The sequence below is a fragment of the Neomonachus schauinslandi genome, chromosome 12, assembly GCF_002201575.2.
Source record: "Neomonachus schauinslandi chromosome 12, ASM220157v2, whole genome shotgun sequence".
In the NCBI taxonomy this organism is placed as follows: Eukaryota; Metazoa; Chordata; class Mammalia; order Carnivora; family Phocidae; genus Neomonachus; species Neomonachus schauinslandi.
Genome location: NC_058414.1, coordinates 79,644,561 through 79,653,358, shown reverse-complemented (window position 1 = coordinate 79,653,358; position 8,798 = coordinate 79,644,561). Strand labels below are relative to the sequence as shown.

Below are 8,798 nucleotides of genomic sequence, written 5' to 3'. Positions count from 1 at the left end.
GCAGCTCCCCCTGCTTGTGCTCACTCTCTCTCTGACAAATAAATAAAATCTTCAAAAAAAAAAAAAAAGAAAGTGATCTGTATCTTGACTGATAGTAAATAGTACAGATCATCTGCACATAGTCTACACTAGGATTTTTTGCTGAAAAGGCTTTCCAAATGATTAGTAAAGACAGTTATATCATACATTTATATATCTCTTCTTTTTGCATATTATTTATCTTCTAAATGGGGATTTGTCTTTTTAAATTTCCTCAGAAAATGCTTTATTAGATGTATTCCAAAGAGACATCATTTCTAGTAAATGGAATATTTAAATATCTATAACATAACTTTATCTTCTCCTGAATTTTATACACAGAGTTTCTCTGCTATTATTATTATGGAAGATTTTGTTTGAATTATATTATTAGGAACTGCCTATGTTCATTTTAGGTACAGTTAACAAATCAAATTTGATTATTTTGTAAGTACCATAAAATCCCCCTTTCAATGCCACATGCTGGGTCCAGTTATTTGAATGCATCTAGATGAAAGCCAAAAGAAGGGGACCATGTATTTTCTGGAAATATGCTCTTATTTCATAACCCAATCATCACCTCCTGTTTGCAAGACCAAAGGAGAGCTATGGAAGGAGGTAATGGAGGCAGACCATTTGGTCCAAATATCAAGTGTTTAGAGACCTGTGCATATGCTTTAGCAAGGTAAGGTACGGTGGTGTTTTATTATAAATACAGACCTCCTGAAATCCATTAGTGCTAGCTAAACATGAGTGAGAGGGCAGGTCCAGGGGCGAGGATTCTCATGATAGGAAAATTGCATGGGTCTTAACAAAACTCATAGAGTTTATTTTCTTCTTCCTTTTTTAATAAAAAATTATTTTTCTTTCAAATGCTCCACTTAAATTGTTTTCTCATAATTGCTGATAGAGAAAAAATATATATCTTTTTTCTTCAAACAACTTGATAAAATCTTCTCTCTGTAGCTAACCAGAATTTTAAGGTGTGTCACGAACCCCACTTAAAAGAAGTACATAAGAAACAGATCTACACTCAGCCTATCTGGGAAACAAAAGCTTTAAATTCACTTTGTGGGGCTGAATGACTAAGATGAGCTTTCTGCATTAATCAAATTAAATAAGAAATGGCCAAATATCTATTATGTGCTGCATGGAGACAGACACTGACAATCAAAGCTAGAAAGTTTTAATGAGGAGACTTAATTAAAAACACACATCATCTTCAGAAATAGGAGTCCTTAATTCTGAGAAAAATCACCACCAAACTTAGCTCAGCTGTACTAATTAGCAGAGATCGGGAATTCAGAAAGCCATTCTGTTAGAAAAAGGTATGCTAAGGAGTGACTTTACAGAATCCTGCCCAGAGAGTGTATTGTTGGGGCTCTGATCCTATGACTGAGACTCTTGTAGATTTGGGCAGGAACAGGACTTTAAATGATACCCCAGAAGACCCCCTCATGAAGTACAGAGTTCTCATCTAAACATCCTGATATCCAGGAACCTGGAGGAGAGGAGGATTCACTACGTTCTTTGGTTAATTTTTGAATATCTCAATTTAACTGAAAGTATTGTCTTCAACTGAGCTGAATCTATCTCTTTGAGGTTTTCATTTATTGTTTAATTCTTGCTTTCTAAAATTATCCAGATGAAGTCTAACCCTACTTCTCCATACCTGTATCTGTTAGCCTTTTTTTTTCTTTCCTAACACGACAGGATTCCCTGATGTTTCTACTATGCCTCATAACGCTCTTTCAGACCTTACCACCATCACCATCTTCCCTTCTGGAAGAAATGCAGTTGCAGTTCTTCTTAAACTGTTGATACCTCAAAGTCTAATCTGTTCAGTGTGTCATATAATAGGACTATGGCCTCCAGTGCTTTGGACTCTTGAATTTTGTAATTGCTACCTAATTTTGCATTAACACTTCGGCAGTTACAGAGCACTTTTGGCTGATTTTGAACTTGTAATCAACTAAAACTCCTGTCTTTTTCTAAGAACAGCTATTGAGCCAGGTTCATCCATATTTTGTATTTCATCAGTTGATTAATTTAAGTCCAAATTTGTTTCATCCTTATTGAACAAATGATCAATGTCCACTTTAAGAAAAATTAGAAAATACAGCAAGTAAGCAAAATGAGCAAGAATAAAAATTAAGTATAAATCATCCCTTTATTCCAAACATTTGAAGATAACCAGCATTTCCATTTTGGTAAATATTTTGTCAACCTCTTTTTCTATGCATACATGTGCTGGCTGTTTGATATTTATGTGCATTTTTTGTGCACACATACAATATGTAATTATATATATTCTATGATCTTATGAACATTTTCCAAGCTGTAACTTTGTAAATGTCTTTAAATTTTTAAGATACATATTTATTCATCTATATTTTTGTGTGAAATGGCTTCACAATATTCCGGTTTTAGATATAACAACAATGTTCAAGGTACTATGGCCATGTAAGAAACCACTTCAAAATGTAGTGACTTAAAACAACAGTCTTTCTTTTGGTCTCAAATCTACGGTTTGGAAGAACTCAACAGACTTGTCTCTGCTCTACTTAGAATCAGCTATAGTGGCTCAAAGGCTGGAGGCTAGTTTTATCTGAAATCTCAATCACTTACATGAATACTAGATTCTGACTTTCTATTAGAACCCCTACAGGTGACCTTGCCATGTAGTCTGGGCTTCCTCACAACATGGAAACACAACAAACAGGGTTTTGAGGGAGAAAAATTCTAAGAGACAGAACCAGATGGAAAGTCATATTGCCTTTAAACATCACTTTCAGCATATTCTATTCAATGAGAAAGCCACAAAGTCCTCCCAGGTCCAGGGGGAGGACTCCAACTGCAAACAGGGGAGGGACAAGGTTAAGGAAAAGCATGTGGGACTGGAAATATTTTTATGATGATTTGGGGAAATTACTATGGCCATAATTCATTCAACCTACTTGATACTGTTTAAAATTTCCCCCATTATAAAAAATCCTGCAGAAATATTTTTCAAATAGTCATTTGTGGGCATTTACATGATGATTTCCCTAGGGTATATTCTGAGAACAGTGATTACTGGGTCAAAATTTACCCACATTTCTAAGGCTTTTGATAGATACTAGCAAATTGTCATTCAGAAACATGATGGCAATTTAGACCCTGATCACCAGTCTATGAATGGAAAAGTCTGTTCCTAACTCCAGCTTAAAAACTGGGTATTATCAGACTTCTTAATATTAGCCAATATATTATTGTTATTTAAATTCAAATTTCTTCAATTACTAGTACATTTGAACATTTTATATGTCTACTGGTTATTTGTATTCTTAGAAATTGCTTTTTCTTGGCCTTTGATCATTTTTCTTTTGATCTCTCTCTTTGAAGTGTTTTAGAGAGTATTCTGTATTGAGGACATTAAACCTTGTCATATATATTGCAGTGCTTTTCCAATTTGGTTTTTTTTTTTGCCTTTTATACCCTATGTAAAGTTCCTGTATTTTCCTGTATTCAAAAGAATATTCATTTCTTAATAATGGCTGGAGGCCTTCTTCAAGACATACATTACATATAAATTAACCTATATTTTCTTCCAATACTTTTTTAAGATTTAATTTTTATAGAAACTCTTAAATAAATCTGAAATTTGGTGTATAGAAGAAATAGAAAATACATTTATTTTTTTCTAAATAATTTTCTTGGAAATCATTTAACAATTCATTTTTTCTACTATTTGAGATGTCACCTTTATCACAAACCAAATACTTAAATATACTAGTTCCTGAGTTTTTGATTTTCTATATGCTTCCACTTATCTGTCTATTGCCACTTGTTTATCTATCAACCTCTTTCTCAATGTATTCTTATTAAGCTATTATAGACACTGCTGCTTACTGGACAGGGTTATGTAAACTTTCTTGTTTCTTAAAGCCATTTATAAATCAGATAGAAGTTTTGGATTCTCTACCTAAAAAATATTTTCTCTACCTAGAAAAATTCTGTACCAATTCTGTACCAAAAATTCTGTAACAACTTCTGATTGAAATTGTTTTCAATCAATTTCCTACAATTATCCATCTCTGAGACCCATATAAGGGTTTCATCTTTGCACATATCTTATGAATTTAACTCCTGAGTATTTTATTATTTAGACAGTTATTGTGAATGAGCTCTCTTTTCCATTTGATATTCTGTTATGCTGGTTTGTTTATAACATATAGGAAAGCTGTTGATTTTTTTAAAAAACAATTCTTTTTCTATCCGTCCACCTTTTTGAATTCTTTCAATTTCAAATTTAAATGTTTTCATTTTGAACGAATAAGTGTTGGGGATGAAAGCTGCAACATAAGGGATATAGTCAACGGTATTGTAATAGTGTTGCAAGGTGACAAATGGTAGCTACACTTCTGGTGAGCATAGCATAATGTACAGACTTGTCAAATCACTATGTTGTACCCCTGAAACTAATGTAACATTGTGTGTCAACTATGCCTAAATAAAATAAAATAAAAATAAATGTTTTCATTTTAAATCCTTTGTGTGTTCTCTGCAGATAATCAAATCATCTGCACTAAATATAGCATTGCCTTCTCTTTTCCAGTATTTAAATATGATATATATCATGTTAGAATATTTAAAACATATGTCCTGGTTAGAATATCTAAAACAATGCCAAACAATAATGGAGATAATAACTACTTTTATTTTTATTCATTTTTTCAGTCATAAGTTACTTTAAATGCAACTAGTCTTACCTGGTTACCTGTGCAAGATAAAAACTCTTTACTGTGTTCAGTTTCCTTCTGTTTTTCATAAGTTTTTGTTCTATTCCTAGTTTATTAGCCATAAATGTCTTTTTAAACTTTTTATTGAGATATAATTCACTTACCATAAAATTCACCCTTTTAAGGTGTACATTTAGTAGGTTTTAGAATATTCACAAAATTATGCAACCATTACCCTTAACTAATTCCAGAACATGTCATCACTCCAAATAGAAACTATTCATTAGTAATCACCCTCCATTGCCCACTTCCCCCAGGCCCTAGTAACCATTAATCTACTTTCTGTCTCTATGAATTTGTCTATTCTAGACATTTGATATACTTTCTTATCAAATTGAGCCCATTATTTCCAACTCTTAGAGATATTTCTGAATTCTGATTCTACTCCAGATTACATTAGCTATTAATTTAGCACTGCTAGATGAATGTTAATTAGTTTTATGTATGCCTCTGTGTTCTAAGCCATTACTAAATTTCAAACAGAATTGTGTCAATTATTTGTGCAACTGCTATGTAGGAATCTTCAGTTACATTTTTGTAACAACTAAAAGTTTGCTCATCTTTAGAATCATCTTGTCTGCATGTCTCTATTTTGCCCTCAAGCATGTCTTAAAAAACTGTTAAGTGATTAGTTAAGAACACATTAGTTAAGTTACATTGTTTCTGGTATACCAGCCAAAACCTTCCAAATCCTGAAATTAAGGGTTTTTTTTTTTTTGGCAAAATTTATTCTAAATCACCACATAGTAACTCCTACTAATCAATACACCCTTTTCTTTATGTGAATAAACTGTCCCTTTCATAACAAAATTCAAACTCTTTTCTAGTATTAACTACAAATTTAAAACCCCACAATTTTTAGAATAAAAACTTCTTTAAAAAACCCAAATTGTTAGTGTTTCCCTACTTTAAATTCTGTAACCTTTCCTTTTTCCAACATATCTCAAATCACATAATGTGGCAGTTGCTAAATCACCACTTTAGTGTCTGCTTTCTATACACTACAGCCTATAGGAGAAAGAGTGAAAGGGACAGCAGTATAATTCACATCACTCTGCCAAGTTGCTATTAATTATTTATAATAAATGATTCAATTTCTCATTCCTCTCCCCCAAACATTTGATTAATATAAATTATGAAAGATGAAGAGTCATGGACTCTGACAAGTATGGCATGGTGAAGAGCCCAAGGAGTGGTCCCATGGAGCCCTTGGAGTCTTCAGGCCCAGTCCCCACAGAGCCCAGTGACCTACGTCAGGGGCAGGGCTAGACCTGGCCACCCAGTCCACGAGCGGGTGGGAGGCATGGAGGCTGCTATGTCCACCTGAGCTCCTCTCACCACCTAGTTACCCCCACTCCCACCCAACCCCCAGTGCTTTATCCAGTCATGCAGACAGAGCTGGCTTCCCACCAGGGTAGGGGTACAGCCACCCATCTGTTAGAATCAGCCTCTTTCCAATACCCTCATTTACAAAAGAGCTAGAGCTCCTCAACTCGTCAGAGCTCTGGCCTCCTGCGGATGTGTATACACACGTGTGTATACTGTAGAACTAAAACAAAAGTGGAGTCACATATATTAAGGACAAGATGAAGTTGGCCAGTACAGTCCCATTAAAGAAAAACAAAACAAACTTACCTAAGTTACAGAAATTTACAGATCTTCTCAAAAATCAGCGAAGGACGCCAGCCAATCCCCAAACACCAAGTCTGTTTTGTCATCTTGGGACTTCCTTGTTCCACTGATTGGGCTACCCTGATCCAAATAAGGAAGAAGACCACTAGGCAGTCAGCTGAAAAAGTCAAATATATTCTGCATTTGCCTTATTAAAACCCGTTAGTCTGGGGGCGCCTGGGTGGCTCAGTCAGTTAAGCGACCAATTCTTGATTTCGCCTCAGCTCATGACCTCAGGGTCCTGGGATGGAGCCCACACCGCCTCCCTGCTCCTCCAGGAGTCTCTCTCTCTTTCTCTACCCCTCCCCCCAGTCACGTGCTCTCTCGCTCTCTCAAATAAATACATTTTTTTTTAAAACCCCTTTAGTATGTGAGCAACTGGGAACTCACAGCTCCCACAGCCTTGAGTTTCCCAGTTTGCAGGTCAAAACCCTTGCAATAAACTCATCTTTCTGCTTTGTTTTATTCAGTGTGCAGAGTTCAGCAATACAAATCTGTGTGCACATAGGGGCGAGGACCAAGCTCCATAGTGAATGATGCATCCCCTTCCCCAATAAAGAAATGACAAAAAAAACAAAAAACAATTAAAAAAAAATGGGGAGTTGGCTGGGGGGAGGGGGGAGGAGAATGCTCCACACCATGTGTCTCCGTGAGCGTCACAGGTGGAACTCTCACTAGAAGGAGAAAGTACCTCGTCTGTGCATTGCATTAGCACCTGATGGAACTGGCTAATCTGCATCAGGTGTGTGACAGAAGACGGTGTAGAGACCACTGCACCCCCTGGGATTTGCCACCAGGAGTGGCACTTTAACTAAGAGCACAGAGATTGAAGCTGAGATGGCTCAGACTCAAGAAAAACAAGGCCACTGCACACCACATAAGCCTGATTAAGGCTTGCCTTTCTAAGCTTTGCAGAGAACTCATTACTCCAGAAGGTGGTGGTAGTGGGCTAGGAGATTTTGATGTGGCCAAGCAGGTGATGCTCAAATACTGGGTTTGTGGATTTTCCATCTGTAGAGAAGTCAACACTGCTCAGTAACCTGGCAGTGGTGTATTTCAACATGACAGCCTGAGTTCACTACTCTCACCAGAGTTCCTGGTGTAATCAGATACAAAGGTGCCAAGACCCAGCTTCTGGATCTCCCAGTTATCAATGAAGGTGCCAAGAATGGAAAAAGTAAAGGAAGTCATTGCAGTGGCCTGAGTGTGTAACTTGATCCTGATTGTTCTGGATGTCCTGAAACCATTGGGACATGAGAAGATCATTGAAAACAAGCTGAAAGTCTTTAGCATTCACTTGAACAGCAAACCCCCTAACATTGGCTTTAAGAAGAAGGATAAGGGAGTCATCAATCTCACTGTCACTTGCCGTCAAAGTGAGCTGGAGGCTGAAATTGTGAAGAGCATTCTGGCTGAATATAAAATTAGTAATGCCGGCGTGGCTCTGCATAGTGATGCCACAGTAGATGACCTTATTGACATGGTGGAAGGAAACAGAATCTATATCCTTTGTATCTATGTGTTAAATAAGATTGATCAGATTTCCACTGAAGAACTGGATATCATCTATAAGGTTCCTCCCTGTGCATCCATCTCTGCCCATCACTGCTGGAATTTTGGTGACCTATTGGAAAATATCTGGTACTAACAAAAACTAGTGAAGATTTCACCAAGCCCAAAGGCCAGGTGACAGATTACACACCTCCAGTGGTGCAGCCTTATCCCAGGATCACATGGAGGATTTCCACACGAATATTCACAAAAACCTTATCAAAGAATTAAATATCTTTCGGTCTTGGGGGGGGGGGGTCTCTCTGTGAAACACAATTCTCAAACAGTGGGTTAAGACCATACATGAGAGAATGAGAATGTCATTCACTGTGAAAACTTGAAGCCTTCTTTCCCCAACTGCCAGGCCAACCATAACAGCCTTCCCCATGACCAAGCATTTTACCCCAGGTCTCTTCTGGCTTTGGCAGCCATGAGATCAGGAATCACAGGAGGAAGATGGAAGCACCCACACTGAAACTTCACTTGTCTTATCTTAGTGTCACCTTGTATACTGAACTGCTTAAAAACCTGGTAGAGGGGGGAAAGCCACACTGGGTAAGGATTTCACAAATATCTACCTGGGGATTCATAATTAAGGTGGTCATAGGGTCATAAACATTTTTAAAATCTTGTTCAGGGCATGTGTATGCAAATCTAAAATATGTAAACAAGGACACCTATACCTGAGGTGAGGCTAATGAATGTTTAATGAATTCATGAGTGACATAACCTTTCAGCAACTGTGCTCACTCTGAGTTTAATGCATATAGGATACAT

The 8,798-nt window shown here is 36.8% G+C and overlaps 1 pseudogene; it reads left to right on the top strand.

Annotated features, from left to right (window-relative positions):
- The first annotated feature begins 569 nt into the window (after positions 1-569).
- On the top strand, positions 570-8,496 carry LOC110588966 (annotated as a pseudogene).
- Positions 8,497-8,798: the final 302 nt, after the last annotated feature.